This window comes from Cnephaeus nilssonii (assembly GCF_951640355.1).
Source record: "Cnephaeus nilssonii genome assembly, chromosome: 3".
NCBI classification, from domain to species: Eukaryota; Metazoa; Chordata; class Mammalia; order Chiroptera; family Vespertilionidae; genus Cnephaeus; species Cnephaeus nilssonii.
Window position 1 is genome coordinate 49,334,029 of NC_137074.1, and position 17,871 is coordinate 49,351,899.

Sequence of the window (17,871 nt, forward strand, 5' to 3'; positions counted from 1 at the left end):
TCACTTTCCAATGAATGCTAGGATCCATACTAGTGTCCACAGTTCAGGTATCAAGAACTAGTGAATAGTTCAGGTATCACGAACTTAACCACTCCCAACTGGAGTGGCTCAGGGGTTGAGCCTAGACCTATGAACCAGGAGGTCATGGTTCCAATGATGGCTTGGGGCATATACCAGGGTTGGAGGCTCCATCCCCAGTGTGAGGACCTGCAGGGGGCAGCCGATCAATGATTCTCATCATTGATGTTTCTATCTCTCTCTTCCTCTCCTTCCTCTCTGAAATCAATAAAAATCTACTTAAAAGGAACTCAACAGTTTCCAAGGTATAAAACTTGTATTAAACATTGTATAAAAGTTGTTAGAGGGTTTACACTGACACTGAGCCAAAAACTTCATATTTGATCCACCCATTGTCCCAAGGCCACCTAGCACTAGCTGGTCAGCTCTTCCCTGCAAGGGAGTAAAAATGGTTTTCATCACTTTTATTTTTCTCTTCTCTAGGCTAAACCTTCACAGTTCCTATGATGTTCCATAATAGGTGAGATTTAAGGTTGAAGTTGCCTGGAAAAATATTCTTTCAGAAGTCTCTTCCTTCTTCCCCTCAAAGGTGTTAGAAGAAAGCCAGAACATCTGGAGGGCCTCAAGCCCACAACCATCCTGGCTCCACCTTCTCTTAATTCCTTTCATAATTAAGCTCTAACCAGGCACGGTCATTAAAGGCATTTCCAAGACTCAAGGAGGTATGTCCAGGCCTTTCTTCCAGTCATCTCTTAGAGTTGTTATTCAGTGGAATCACCTAAGCTCTGTGGGCTGCAAGGTCCTGGAAGGTCTTGCTAAAGCCACCAGGATGTCATCACTGGGCAACCTGGGTCATGGCCCTCCTCTTTCCGGTCTCTTCGGGAATTAGTGAGAAACTTGGCCTGTCTGGGGATTCTACCATAGAAATTCCCCACAGAGGGAGAGGCAATTAGCAAAAAGAAAAACACCTAAAAATAGTCCTTCGTGCTGCAGCACAGGCAGAGCTTTCCGGTAGAGCGCTCCTGCTCTGGAGCCCAGTGCTAGAGCTATTTCTTTACTTTGAGATATATGTTATTCCTTGAACATAACAACAACAATAAAAATAGGGCAAAGGCCCGATTCCCTCAAAGGAACCAGAGCAGAGCAAGCAGGTCCATGAGTGATTTTGAAACACGCATGCTGTCCAGAGCATCACTTTTCATATTTGTAATGAGCCTCTCCTGTCTGCCTACCTGGCAGGGTCATTGCAAGGATTCCATGTGGTGAAATACGTGAAAATGCTTGGAAGATTTTTATTATCTTTGCAAGACAAGGTGCTATCCCCAATTTTCTGGGTTCTAGGTGCTCCTTGGTGGTCTAACACACTGGCCCTTTTATTTCATTGCAGGCAAATCTTCTATCTCCCCAACAAGACTGTCAACTCTTAGAAGGCAGGACAGGAAAGCTGTCATAATTAATATTCAAGTGGCCTGCTGTCTTGTTTAAATGGCTGTTGAAGTGATACTTGTGGTCAAGTGTACGCATCACAAAGAAAATTAATCATCACAGTAGTTGTAAAAACAAACTGAGGGCTCACATGGACAGATTTTTGTTGTTGTTATTGAACTCTCAAGTGAGCTCAGATTAAACCAAAGAGAGCACAGAATATTTTAATGCAAAATATTTTCTGACTATATATTATGAACATTTCATCAAAGTAGATTAAAAGGGAATTGATCACTAGAATTTTATTAGTCAAACTAGTTTAAAAAAAAAAGTTTTTTACCCTTATCAGAACTTCAATGTACATGCTTGTTAAAGCAACTCCTAAGGTGGCATCTAGTTCCACAATTAGGTACATAGATTACATAGATGTCATCTTCCTAAAGTATGTTGGGCAGTACGTAAGGAGAACACATTTTTGCAGGTACCATAATTTCCAAATATAAGACAAAACAAAACAAACGTAGTAGCCGAAGCACAATGGATAGTAATAAAGTGGCAAATTTTAGTTTAAGCAAAACTTCCAAATTTTCTCCTTTCTGTTTGTATTATTCTATAACCCCAAATCAAAATTGTTCTGGGAATTATATTTTTAAATTTTAAATTGAAGATATATTATTATTTTAATGCCTAAATTTTAAATCATATATCTGTCTCTAATTGAAGTTTTCTTAAGTTAGGCATTCTTTCTCTTTTTGAATTAACCTTGGACCAACTCTAGCAAGTGACTCACCAGTGTGGCTGCAAAATGAAATAATAATTTTCTAAGAGGGATTAGAAAATCTGGTACATAATGATAGGTGAGCTTGTTTCAATTCCTAGTACCTAATTTTTTCCTTTTTATAAAGAGTTTACTCACAGTTTGCAGGAATTAATAAGTGTCTGTGGGAGTTCTGAGATTTTTAAGTGGTGACTTATCTAAGACATTTTCTGTTCATATTAAACATAGGAATCTGTTGACTCTTGGCATCAACTGTGCAATTAATCAGTGCATTTTTCTGCTTGGAAGCCTACAATGAATGAGTAATAACATTTTCAAAAATTTGCCAGGTCAAAAACTCTTAATGAGTATACTAATGGCAAAATGTCTATCAAACGGAAAGCAACTTATATCTTCACAAAGAAACCTTGGCAACACATAAACTAAAAGATCAACATCAGTGTGATATGTATAGTCCATTGACTGCTATGGTAAAAACTGTATCTCATGTCTTAGAAATACCTTCAAATCCAATTTCGATAGGCAACTGCCATAGACTGAATGTCTGTATCCCCAAATTCATAAATTGATTTTCTAGTCCCCCAGGTATTAAGAGATGGGGCTTTTGGGAAGCTTCAAGATCATGAATGAGTTTAGTGCCCTTTAAACAGAGATTCCAGGGAGTTACCTCTCCCTTTCACCCTGGGAGGACACAGCAAGAAAATGGTCATCTATGAACTAGGAAGACGGTCCTCACCAAACGCAGGATCTTGGTGCCTTGACCTTCCCAGCCTCCAGAACTGTGAGAAATAAATGTTTGTTGTTAAAGCCACCCCGTCTATGGTATTTTTTGTTATAGTGGCTGGGACACACAAGACACCAATAAAATCAATTTCATTAGATAGTATGACAAAAACTGCCACTACCAGCTGAATTACTTTATTAATGACATGGAATCTAAATAACTTTTAACTATTTTCAAAAATGCAAACACATGGGTTTTTAAAAAATTTGTTCTTCCTCTTGTACTTTTTTGTTCTTCTATTTCTTCTTCTCCACACTATTTATTTTGAAATAAATTTAGACTTACAGAAATGTTGCAAAATAATACAGAGTTAATGTATACTCTTCACTCAACTTCTAATGTTAACAACTTACATAACCAGTGTACAGTTATCAAAACCAGAAAATTTACACTGGCACCATGCTATTGAATAAACCACAAGCTTTCACCAGTACCCCAATGTTCTTCTTCTGTTTCAGGATCCAACTAGGATCCACTTTGCATTTGGTTGTATCCTTAATCTTCTTAAATTCATGACAAAGCCTCCATCTCTTCTTGACTTCAGGACCTTGAGTTTTTAATAAATATTGGCCCAACATCTTGTTGAATGTCTTTCAATTTGGGTTTCTCTGATGTTTTCTAATGATTTGTCAACAGTTATTAATTTTGGCAAGAATGTCACAGACGTGATGTTATGTATCTTTAGGCTTTTTACAATTGCTAGTCACAATAGTATTTTTTTTCAAAGGTACTTAGATTAGTTTGTTGTTCCTTATCCTTTTCAGTGTAGCTTATTCATTTGTAACCCAGTTACATGCATTTATTATTACTTATATTCCATACTGGTTGATTTTAACTATTTAAAATTAATTTTAGTGATTTTTCTATTATTTGAGTATGTAAAACATCTGTATGTTTCTAAGAGCTTTGTATAAATTCCTTGTGTGAGAGTTCAGCTTTTCCCACAGCCCCACCCATAGAATGGATTGTGCTACGTTTTTATTTTTGTCAGTTTAATTGTAATGTCATCTTAATTTGCATGTCTCTAATTATGAGTAAGTTTGAACATTTTTTAAGAGCTTATATTTTTCAAAGGAATTGCCTGTTTACATTACTTTCTTATTTTGTTATTACAAAAATATACCCACTTTTAAAAGACCAGAATTTGCCACCAGGGAGGGTCCTGAAATTAAATTATACTAATTTAAACACTTATTTAGATAGGAGTTCAAAACAAGGTCATTTTCATAGGAACAGGGAGTAAGGTTTTAAGATAACTTTTTATTCAGTCACTCATCCATTCATACATTCCACAAATAATTTGAAACTAAAATTATTTAGTTTGCTCTAAAAGCCAGTAAAGGAAGAGAGATGTGTCAACCATATGTAAAACACAGCTTTGCAATACAGGTAGGACTGCAGAGCTCAGTGAAGGTACAAAGAAAAAAGTGGTTCATTCTATCTTTTGATGAAGAAACAAGCAGTTAGAAAAAACTTTATATAGATTAAGAAATGTGAGCTGAACTGAAGGAGGTACCTCTCATTTAAATATACAATCTCCAATGCTTAATAAATGCTACCATCTGACCATAATGAATAGATACTATATCCACTAAAGGACAAACCACTTCTGAAAAATACAGCACCCATATTCAGACTCTATATTTACCTCCAATCCTGTCCTATATCCCATCACATCTCTATGAGATACATGGCAATAATTCTGATTTAACTTAAGTACATCCTATAGCAGACCAAAAGAGAAAGAAAAAAAAAGGCAAGAAATAATGTTGTTACTTTTACAGGTTTTTTTTTTCCAATAAAACCTTCTGAGGTCCAGTTAATATATAAGCCTTCCATGCATTTTCCTCCAACCTTCCCACCCCAGATTTTAATCTTCAAATAAATAATACTTCAGAGTTTGCTGTTACAATTTGAGGTTTTTCCATCCTCTTTAATTACGCTGTAATGAGTTGTTTTGAATAGATTCAGAGCTTATCATCTATTTTAAAAAAACATCTTTAAATATGAGTTCTATGAGCCAAGTATCAGTTGTTTATTGTGAGAAATATGAAGTTAATCGATCCAAGATAGTTAATACTTGTGAATTTCAGGGAAGCAACATTTGCTCATTAGTCAAAACTCTTCACCAAAATACAGGCACAGTTCCAAATGTGCATTCTCACTTCTATCACCTCAACTCTCTCTGACCCTACAAATCCCACACATTCTTTAAAACTTACCACAAGACCTACCAGCTCCCTCTGGGAAATTTTCTCTGGTGCTTCCTGACTCTGCCCCAAATTAATCACAACTTCTCAGCTCCCATAACACACTATATCATTCCATTTATTCTGCTTGTACATATGTCTCTTCCCCCAAGAGATTATGATACCTACAAATTTAGGTATCTTTATCTTTTATCTTAGTACCTAGAACATGTAATAAATAATTTATTAATTAAATATTGATATAATAAAATTAATAGTAAATTAATGATATTTCATATTGCTGAAGTAAAGTAATATGGGGACTGTTATTGTGTATTTTTCATTTGGAGAATATTTTACAACTATGCACCAAATTAAAAAACAATAACCCACAAAGAATTTAGAGTAAGTATATGGCCTATGCCTGAGACATAATTCACTTGTAGACACATGATAACTCATAAGATTCACTCATAATCAGAGAACTATAAAATATATCAATAATAAGATACCATTGTTCACTTATTCAGGTTTCAAAGATGAAAATGTTTGATAAGCCAGTGTACTAGAGAGAATGTAAAGGAAATGGGAACTCTTACATTCTTGGAAAGAGTACACACTGAATACATTTATGGATTGCAATTTGTCTCCATCTTTCAACACTTAAAAAGACACTTCTCCCAAATGTCTTTCTAAATACTAGCTTCCTGATATGGTTTCAGAGGTTAAACTAGTGACAGTTGTATAACGTATCAGTACATCAATGACATGCTATTTGATCCTAATGATACTAATCCATTAATAGGGAACTAATAGAATTTTGGCACATCTCTTGTTACAAAGAAATGTCTTGAACTTTAAAAAATTATTAACTCAATATGTACTGAAAGATCCTTGAAATTTATTGTTTGAAATTTAATTACATGAATTTATAACATATAAAATTTAACACACATGTAAAAGAATATTAAATTATGTAACAATCTGTGTGATGGAATAAAAGAAAGTGCATTGTTTATGTTTATAAATTCATGGACTCTTTCTGAAAGAGTACACAAGAAACTGACATCAGGTATAACTTAGGGATGATTAGGATGCTGAATAGGAGAGAGAGGAGATTTACTTTAGGCTGCAATTCATTTTGTACTTTTAAAACTTGGTACTGTGTGTGTGTGTGTGTGTGTGTATATATATATATATATATATATATATATATATATATAATTAATAGTAAATTAATGATATTTCATATATATATGAAGAATATATATTTCATATATATTTGAAGAATATATATATATATATATTCTTCAAAATAAATATAATTAAATATATAAATTTTGCTTTGGCTAAAAAAGTATTTATTACTAAGACTGATTAAAATACAAAATAAAGACAGTGAAGGAGATACACTAGAACTAGAAATGTCATTTCCAAGTAGCCAACAGGATATAGTCTTAATGCCATGAATCAGAAGACTTCATCAGAATCACACCTACTCAGGGCCTAAGAACAGAATGTTCCTACCAAAAATAGTTTAAGGTATTGATAAGACTTATCCTCTGCAATGAAGGGAGTACATGAAGTAAAACCAAAGAAATCCTAAGTGCTATAAATCTGAAATATCACTCTTATTTTAATTTTAAATTATGTACTAATTTTTTAAAGTGAGGCCTTAAATTTAGTTGACATTAGGGGAAATAGTTAATAGTGGCATATAATTGAAATAAGCTATATTTAACTTCCCTGAGCCCTTGTGGAATTTCAACAATCTTGAGTATTAAAAACACCAAAAATAATAATAATAATGAAGACCCCCTTTCACTTCAGCAATAAACAGTCAACCAACCCATTTTATCAAATTTCACATTATCTGTTCTCTCCAAATAAAAACCTCCTTTAATTGTATAGTATATATTAAGTCTACCTGTTAAATGAGTTAAGTTTTAAAATTTCTATTCAATGCATGCTTAGTGAGCATACCGTGCATATTATAAAGATAACCCCTGCCCTCAGTGACCTCATATCTAGGGAGCATATCTTGGGAGGTAGCTATACAAATAATGGTGATAAGGATAGATATGCCTGAAAACTATTGTGAGAGCAAAGATGAAGGGAGCAATTTTATTTGTCCAGGAGGGAGCTGAAGGACAAAAAAAAAAAAAAAAAAAAAAAAAGGAACTCCAATATGGTGGCATTTGACAAGAATTGAGTTTTTTCAAAAAAACTGATAGGAAAATAAAATTTATTTGTGGAATGACTTCATTCAGAGTTTAAGGGAATAAATTTTCAGCATAGGTCAAAACAAGATAGGTAATATTCAGCTCAACCCTTTAACAGAAATGAAGACTAAAAAGGGGAGAGTGATTTCCACTAAAGCCACATGGCTCCTAGTGGCAGAGTTACCACTCAAGTCAGGACACTGCCTCCAGTGCAATATTCTTTACCTGACACCATGTGCTGTTTCTGGTTTGAGAAGTGTAGAGATCAAACTTATTTTATAAAATGCATAGAAATGATTTCAGGGCATCCTTCCCTGGAAATTAAAATTTTCTCTCTGCAAATTCTCTGCTTTCCAGAAGCAGAGGGCAGCCATTCATTTAAAGACCTGACAACAGTAAACATAATATTATAATATTGCCTTTACAGTATTTGGTATTTACTGGTGTCACCTTTCAGAATAGGGTTTAGGAGTGAGTCTTGGCTTATGGAGTAGGCTGACTCTTATAGTGGTGAGCTTGAACTGTGCAAATACAAATGCTTGTAGATCTATGGTCCAGATAGAGGAAGGAGGAGAATAACAGCTCTCTGGAACCATTGATTTGAGTAGTAGTGAAGGCTTGATGGAGATGTGGTACTTTGAAAAGGAAAGTTTATCCCTCTTTAAGGTGCTTATTATACATACAGATACATTCACAAATTCACATATGTGCATATATTTGTGCCTCTGCAGAACACACTGCCATGTACGAAGCAAGAGCTTCATGTAGACTTTTCAAAACTCCTCTTTGTGCACTTTCTATCTTTTTTCCTTTCTTAAACACACAAACATCTTAAAAAAGAATGTACTGCCCTAGCCGGCTTGGCTCAGTGGATAGAGTATCGGCCTGGGGACTGAAGGGTCGCGGGTTCGATTCTGGTCAAGGGCATATGCCTGTGTTGCGGGCTCGATCCCCAGTAGGGTGCGTGCAGGAGGCAGCCGATCAATGATTCTCCCTCATCATTGATGTTTCTATCTCTCTCTCCCTCTCCCTTCCTCTCTGAAATCAATTAAAAAGGAATGTACTTATACTGTCTCCACTTAAGCACATTTTATTCTTTCCTGAACCTATTGAATGATGCCTTTTGCCCAGACATCTCACTGATGTTCTCCTTATAAAATCGCCATATACTAGGCTATTCTAGTTTCTAGCACATTTTGTCCTAATTATACAGAAAACTGTAATTATATGTATTAAAATTATTAATCATTCTCTATTTCACAAAACTCTTCCTCCTTATTTCTAGAACAAGTTTTTTACTTCTCTATTTAATTTCACAGTTTTCTTTCTGGCCATCACCCACTACTACTGTTTCCAGGGTTGCAGCCTCTAATCCTTTCACTGTCTTTACTTTTCTCAGGCATCCCTCTACAGATGTCTTAGTCTGCTGATGACTTCTGACCAGACTCCTCCATAGTTTTAGTTGCATATTTCCAGGCTTTCCTGGAAAGCTTTACCTAAATGATCCACAGGCACTTATGAAACAACAAATCTGGATACATCCCTTTCCCCAAAAACCTATTGAGTTGCACATTTTAGTAAAAGATTCCATCATTTATACAGTTTCCAAATAATAAAACCTGTAAACCATCCAAGACTCCTCTTGCTAACTCACCTCCCATCAGTCAGAGGGTATTAGAGATATTATTTCTTTAACATCCATCCACTTTGTTCCTATCTTCTTTCAGGCCCTCATCACTTCTTGCCTGACTACTGTAACATTATTATGAAAGACAATCCAACTATCTTCAATTTACCCTCCACACTGCTAAAATAATCACCCCAAAACTCAAATCCTTGAAGGATTTTGCTCTTCAGAAACTTTTCAGAGCATTCAAGATGAAGTCAACAACTTAAGCTCCCCCAAAAAACCCTGGATAATTTGCCTCACTTCCTCCATCTTGTCCATGAACTTAATACCATTCATATCCTTGAGGCACACAGTTTCATGTGTGTGTATCTTTGCACATGTTGTTCCCCTTGCTTAGACACCCTGCCTTCTTTCGTATCACAGTGAATACATGTACCCAACATTAAAAAATTGGCTCCAGCATGACCTCCATCAAAATCCTTCCCTGAATAGGTTAAGGCTCATCTATGTATATTTCTTAGCATAGAACTTTCACATAGCAATCTTGGATTTGTTTAATTTATAACCTTCATGTCTGATAGAGTTATGGGAAAACCAAAGTATTTGTTGAAAATTCAGCCAAATAATCATACAAACAATTGCAACTATGATTGGTGCAAAAAAGGAAAGTACATGATGCTATAGTGTCTAAAGTAGGAGATGAGGGTTGATCTAGTTGGAAGAATCAAGAAAATTGAAGAATTTTTCACATCATGCCTTGTATCACAATTAGTTGGGCATATCTTTTATATACATTTCCTTACCTCAAACACACACACACACACACACACACACACACACACACACACACACACACACTTTATTCCTTTTCATGGCAAGTATGAAATGTATTAGTACTATTAGTAATAGTAATAATAATACTATTACTACCACCTGCCTCCATACACAGACTATGCTCAGAACATAAGAAATGGTCACCAAATACCTGCTGGATTAAATTGAAAGTTTCACCCAGTGTCTTAGAATAGTTACATAATTTTATTTTTTCAAGATTGAATCAACCATATAGTTCATCTGAAGATAAGGGCTTACTTAAATGTACTGTAACCTAATATGGCAATTATATATAAAAGCAACATGTGTTGTGCATTCTCTTTCCTGAAAATCAATGACACACCTTTCAGATGGTTTCAGGTATGATAAATATAAACGAGGTCTTGGAATGAGTGAAAAGAAACTCAAGCTAAGAGAAAATAAGTATATTGAACCCTTTAATTGACTATTCCTATCTAATAAAAGAGTAATATGCAAATTAACCATCACTCCGCTACACCCATAAGCCATGCCCACCAGCCAATCAGGAGTGAATATGCAAATAAACCCAACCAAGATGGCTACAGCCACAGAGAGCAGGAGGGAGGTTTGGGTTTCCCAGGAAATGGAGGAAGCCAAGCTTTCCACCTGCCCTTGCCAGCCTAGGCCTCCACTCAAGGCTACAAAGTTTCAATTATAGAAGATACATAAACCCCAACAGAAATGGCTGCTGCCACAGAGCAAGCAGAAGGTTTGGCTCCGCTCCAGGCTACAAAGTTTCAATTGTAGAAGATAAATAAACCCCAGATATCAGGGCCTCCACTTGGGTCGCCAGGGGGCATGGCCAGCCGGCAAACCACCACAGGCCCCTCGCCCAGGCCGCCCCACGCCCCAAGGGAACCCCCACCCTGATCCGGGAAATCCTTCAGGGCAAACCAGCCGGCCCCCACCCATGCACCAGGCCTCTATCCTATCTAATAAAAGAATAATATGCAAATTGACCATCACTCCAACACACATGATTGCTGCCCCCATGTGGTCAAAGATCCTGCCCCCATGTGGACACAAGATGGCCACCACAAGATGGCCAGCAGGGGAGGGCAGTTGGGAGGGACCAGGCTGGCAGAGGAGGGAAGATGGGGGTGACCGGGCATGCAGGGAAGGGCAGATGGGAGAGACCCAGGCCTGCAGTGGAGAGCAGTTGGGGGGGGGACCAGGCCTGCAGCAGAGGGCAGTAAGGGGTGACCAGACCTGAAAGGGAGGGCAGTTAGGGGCAAACAGGCTGGCAGGGGAGCAGTTAGGCATAAATCAGGCTGGCAGGGGAGTGGTTAGGGGGTGGTCAGGCTGGCAGACAGAAGCGGTTAGGGGCAATCAGGCAGGCAGGCAGGCAGGCGAGCAGTTGGGAGCCAGCAGTCCTGGATTGTGAGAGGGATGTCTGATTGCCCATTTAGGCCCGATCCCAGGATCGGGCCTAAATGGGCAGTCAGACATCTGTCGAGGGGTCCCAGATTGGAGAGAGTGCAGGCTGGGTTGAGGGACATCCCCCCACCCCCGTGCATGAATTTCGTGCACCAGGCCTCTAGTCTAATATAATATTCTTGGAAGACCAATAGGCAAAGACCTGAATAAAGAAATTTCTAGAGCACCAATCTGAAAGGTCTCCTACTCCCTGAATTGGCAATTGTTTCCATTTCTGATTGGATAAGTTAATTACCATTTTTTTCAAGTGGATGATACAAAAAGATCTGGCAACAATCATTTTAATACTCAGATTATTGTGCAGGCAAGAAAAAATAAAGTTTAGAGAAGTGAATCACTTAAGTGTCAGGGTTGAGAAGTTAAAACCAGGTCCAGTTTAAGCAAGTGAATACTGCATATATCTGATCCAGTGGATATGTAAGTCACTGGGATAATGCTTCTAGGAGCTAGCACTGAATAACTCTCTACAGTATCCTGGGCTTGTGTAAATTTTCCATTTGGATTAAAATGTTATTTATATTTTAGATCTATGTTATCTTTTGATCCAATGCCTCTCACTTGGAGAAGTTCAGTGGTTAAGACTTGTGTTTTTGAATCAAACTGGACCTGGTTTTAACTTCTCAACCCTGACACTTAAGTGATTCACTTCTCCAAACTTTATTTTTTCTTGCCTGCACAATAGTCTGAGTATTAAAATGATTGTTGCCAGAATTAAATGAAGAAGAATATCTTAGTATGGTGCCTACCAAAGAGTAAGTGCTCACTAAATGATGGTAAATGATCAAAGAGGTGGTGGGGATTGTATTGACATTGAAAACTCTGGAATAGTCTTCCATTAATAATCCTTTTCTTATTTAAAAATATGACTAGCAACATCAATCATCTGTTATTTAAGGTTATTTTTATAACTACTCTACAACATCTGTCTAAATAAGAACCATTTTTGCTTGAGGAAAGAATCAAAGAAAATTGGACTTAGAGTAGAACAGTTTTGAAGATTTTTATTTCATCAAAACTCTGTAAGAAGAGACTGCTAATGGATAAGGGTTTCTTTGGGGGTTGATAAAAATGTTCTAGAATTAGACAGTGATGATCCTTGCATAGCTTTGTGAGTATACACACACACACACACACACACACAAAAAAAAAAAACACAACCGCTAAATTATACCCTTTAAAGGGGTGGAATTTGAATTCAATCTAAGTTTTAAAAAACTCTATAAGAAAAATATGTGGGCCTTTTATACAACTACAAAATTGATTGAAATGTTTGAGACTTCAGACCCATACATTCCTGAGTCAAATCCCAATGTTACTAGTTAGCAGCTATATGTGTTTATGGACAAATTTCTCAACTTATTTGAGTTTCATTTTCCTCATTTGCAAAGTGAGGCTGATAAACTGCCTTGCAGAGTTGTGGTAACAAAATATAAGGGGCTAGGAAGAAGAAAATGCTTAATGCCAAGTTTAACACTTATAGACTCCCCACAAACAAATTCCTTGTCACTTTTTCCCAGAATTTGAAATCTGCTTAACGAGGACTAGTGTAAGTTTAAATAATGGCTTTAAAAAATTAAATCATAACATAGTATAAATCACCCACTGACCATTCCTATATTCAAAATTATAATCTATAAATGCAAAACAAAACAACCTATTTTGCCATTGTTGGTTTGTCTTTAATCCAAGGCATCACTTAGACATTCAGCATTAGGGCTCCATTCTGGATTAGTAAGCCAAGATCACACCTTTTCCATTTTAGTAGTTAATAGGTTTAACTATGAAAAAGTCCAACATCAAAGGTGAAAAAACAGGATGCACCAGGATTTCAATTATCTTTCAAAAAGAGATACACATGGGGGAGAAAGAATGAAGGCATATGCACAAAAATACAACAGTGGCTATTTCTCAGTAAACATGTTGGGGGGAGGCAGGACAGTCTAGTTTGTTCAGAGGATGACCTCTGGAATTGGACTTGCTGGGCTTCCCTTCTGCTCTACCACTTACGGCCATGACCCCTTTGTGCATGTCATAAACCTCCCCAGACATCACTTTCTATTTATATAAAATGAGGACAATAATATGTCACACAGTAAAGCTTAACTGAGGTCATATATATAAAGCACAAGGTACAGTACCTGTGGAAATTAAACACTCCACAGATGTTATCATCAATTTCTATTCCCGCATTTCTGTAATTTTTAAATTTTCTAAAATTAATGTTGAATACTTTTAAAATCAGAAATAAATATTTCTTTTTTTTTACTATAAGCATATTTTTAAATTAAGAATTCTAAATATTCAACTATAACTCTTGAGGTTACAGCATCAAAAAATACTTCTTCCACCTGACCAAGCATGGCTTAGTGGTTGAGCATTGACCTATGAAATAGGAGGTCATGGCTACATTCTAGGTCAAGGCACATATCCTGCTTGTGGGCTCGATCCCCAGTGGGGACATGCAGGAGGCAGCCAATCAGTGATTCTCTCTCATCATTGATGTTTCTGTCTCTCTCACCCTCTCCCTTCCTTTCTGAAATCAATAAAAAATATTTTTTTTTAAATACTTCTTCCATGGCCTACTATATGAGCTTCATGCTTGGATTCAGTAAACATGCTGTTATTATTCTCAGTACTTCTAATGTCGAATGTTGAAATTTCTGAAAAAGCATAAGCTAGGAATTGGATAGAATTTTCTGATTCCCTACACAGACTTACAAGGATTGCAATATGACTTCTAGGAAGTGGATTTAGTAATATTCCCAAGGCAGCTACCAGGTACTCTTTCTGAAAAGTATACCAATTTATAATTTTATTAGATGTGCCTATCACAGCTTCTAGACCTTTAAGTGATATTTTTAAAAATAAAAATAAAATGCACTTTCATTTTTGGGGTCCTTGCATCAATTACAAGCTCAGGGAAAGTGAGAGACCAAGTAACTATCCAGATATGCAAAGAAAATAAAATGAGATGTGTACAATTTTCTAATTCCCAAACTTTTACTGCCTCTTTCCAACAGCAGAGTTTAAAACTTACTAGGACACACACAGACACACACACACACACACACACAATAACATATTTTATTTTCAAATAATTTTCCTAACCTAATTAAAACCTAATTATTTCTTAGGGAATGTGATAAACAATGAAGTCTATTACTGTTTCTTGTGGGATTTTTGCTTGCTTATATTTTTCTTCCAGAAAGCAATGTTTGCATTTTCAAAGTAAAGTCATCTGGGGACAACAAATCCTGACCATCCTTACTAATAAAAGCCTAAGTAGTCATCACGCCGTGATGCCCTCACACGGTCACAAGATGGCTGAGCACACAGTGGGCGCATGCAGGTAGGTGGGGCTGGGCTTGACACTGCATGCACAGCATGGAGCCTGCCTGGGAGTCCTGCCTCCTCGCGGAGCCAGGAGGAGGTGGGGCCTGCCTGGGGGTATGGCGAGGCCTGCCTGAGGGTCCCCTGGCTCTGTGCAGCGAGGCCTGCTTGGGATCCCACCTCTTCCGGGCTCCGCACAGTGAGGCCTGCTTGGGGGTCCTGCCTCCTCCCGGCTCTGCACAGCAAGGCCTGCCTGGGAGTCCTGGGGGTCCCACCTTCCGGCTCCACGCAGTATGAAGGCGGGACCCCCGGCTCCGGCCTACCTCTTTGGGGCAATCCATCAAGGAAACCTGGATGGGAGGGTGGGGCTTACCTCTTTGGGGGCGATCGATCGCGGGCCTCCCGCACTTTGACAGGGCACAGGCCAGGCTGCCCCACCCCCTGAGTGCACGAATTTCGTGCACCGGGCCTCTAGTATTTATATACTACTAGAGGCCCGGTGCACGAAATTCGTGCACGGGGGTGGGGTGTCCCTCAGCCCAACCTGCACCCTCTCCAATCTGGGACCCCTCGAGGGATGTACCACTGCCCATGTACATCCCTCTCACAATCCAGGACTGCTGGCTCCCAACTGCTCACCTGCCTGCCTTCCTGATTGCCCCTAACCACTTTTGCCTGCCAGCCTGATCACCCCCTAACCACTGCCCTGCCAGCCTGATTGATGTCTAACTGCTCCCCTGCCAGCCTGTTTGCCCCCAACTTCCCTTCTCTGCTGACCTGGTCACCCCTAACTGCCCTTCCCTGCAGGCTTGATTGCCCCCAACTGCCCTCCCTTGCAGACCTGGTCCCTCCAAAATGCCCTCCCCTGTTGGCCATCTTGTGGTGGCCATCTTGTGTCCACATGGGGGCAGGATCTTGGACCACATGGGGGCAGCTATCTTGATCTTGTGTGTTGGAGTGATGGTCAATCTGCATATTACTCTTTTATTAGATAGGATAGAGGCCTGGTGCATGGGTGGGGGCCAGCTGGTTTGCCCTGAAGGGTGTCCCAGATCAGGGTGGGGGTTCCCTTGGGGCATGGGGCAGCCTGGATGAGGGGCCTGTGGCGGTTTGCAGGCCGGCCATGCCCCCCGGCAACCCAAGTGGAGGCCCTGGTACCTGGGATATATTTATCTCCTACAATTGAAACTTTGTAGCCTGGAGCAAAGCCAAACCTTCTGCTCGCTCAGTGGCTGCCGCCATTTCTGTTTGGATTTGTTTACCTACTATAATTGAAACTTTGTAGCCTTAGTGGAGGCCTAGGCCAGCCAGGGCAGGTTGAAAGCTTGGCTTCCTCGGTCGCTGGGGGCGACCCTAGCCTGCTCTCTCCAGCTCGGTGGCTGCCGCCATTTTTCTTGGGATTTATCTTCTATAATTGAAACTTTGTATTCTTGAATGGAGAATACAAAGTGTGTGGAAAGCTTGGCTTCCTCTATTGCTGGGGAAACCCAGCCTCCCTCCTGCTCTCTGTGGCGGCAGCCATCTTGATTGGGGTTAATTTGCAGACTCGCACTGATTGGCTGGTGGGAATGGCTGGTGGGCGTGGCTTGTGAGTGTAGTGGAGTGATGGTTAATTTGCATATTGCTATTTTATTAGGTAGGATGACACTTCGCAAGTTGCAAACTCAATCTCATATTGCTTTCTCTAACCCTATTTCTCCCACATACCTTCACACGGGAACAAACAATGGATGTAAATATCTATTTCTGAAAGGCATTTCATCTGACATCACTATTTTCTGCAAAGAAAAATATCCCAGGGTTAGTGGTTGTTTGGGAAAATAAATTTAAAATGGAGTATGCTCAGAAATACAAACTAATTTTGATAAAACATTGTTGAATATTTCACTACCTTTTAAAACCCTATAATACAGCCTAACATAGACTTTCCAGCATCTTTCATGAGACATTCAAGAACCAGCACAGTGTTTATCTAACTTTCTGACTATACCTTCTACAATATTACACCACCCATCATTACTTCAGGCCCGCAATTCCATATCTGAAATACTTGGGAAAAGGAATTTATTGCAATTCAGGTTTAGGGGCACAGATGGTATTTTTTAAATAATACAGTAAATGAATAAAATATTAGCATAGGCTGTATACTGGGGCAGCACCTGTAATAAAAAACATTGATATTTCTGTAGTGAAATCTACAAATATTCTTATAAGTGGAATAAATGAAGATTATAAATAGTCTCATGTAAATCCATGTCAAGTTGTGCTAAAAAATAAGTTTGCTACAAAGTTAAGAAAAAAAATTGTTTTCAGAGCTTCTTAGATTTAGAAATTATGGATAATAGATTATGAGCCTGCACTTGCTTTACTTGGACATAAACTTTAGAACTTTTGAGACTTTGTTCATTTTCTTTCCTTAGCCCAGAATGTCCTCTTCATCTCTTCTAGTTTAATAAACTCTAAAAGGGCCAGTCCAAGTGTTGGCTCCTCCACAAGGCGGAACTCAGCGCATCTGTCAGCACATTGTCGGCATCTCTCTCTCTCCCTCTAGACTAGAAACTCCTTAAGGAACAGCCCTGCCTTTGCTTTGCCTTGTGAACTGTGACTCCTGGCAGGGCATTTTCCTAAAAAAATAAATAAATAAAGAATTGATTGAATGAAGTGAGCCTACTGAAATCAAGAATATATCTCCATTCCTCTTTACAAAGTGGTTTTTAACAATGTGACAGTTTTTTAAAACTAGTTTTACTTCAGAATCTCTCTTTTCTGCTCCCATACTTTTAAGCAATGCTAAGAAGAACTATAAGCAGTATAGCTGCTAGCTTTCCATTCCAGTTCAACACTGGAGCAGACTTCAACGAGACCACGTTTAGGTTAGTGTAGTGCTCAGGAAAGGTGGGACAAAGAAGTAAGTTTCTTGTAGATTGCACTCTTTATTCTTTTCTAGTTACTTAATCACATTTGCATTATTTCTAGGAGCAGGTTTTAAGTTCTTTTAGGGGATTAGAAATGTATCTTCTTTTTTTATATTCTTTGCAGTGCTCTTTGAAGACAATTAAGTGTTGCCGAATTAATAATATGACTGAATAATAATAATAATAATAATGAATAAGGATAAATTATTTTAAATTAAATATTTAGGTGAATGGAAGACCCTGACTCACTGCAAAGGTCCACAAGCCCGAGGCAGATGGTGTCTGGCC

General features: G+C 38.4%; 1 protein-coding gene across 1 annotated transcript in view; it reads right to left on the minus strand.

The window, feature by feature from the left end:
* FGF12 (fibroblast growth factor 12) overlaps window positions 1-17,871 on the minus strand; it is a gene marked incomplete at its 5' end in the record, with an annotated part of 401,111 nt that overhangs the window by 371,156 nt on the left and 12,084 nt on the right. The window lies entirely within an intron of this gene.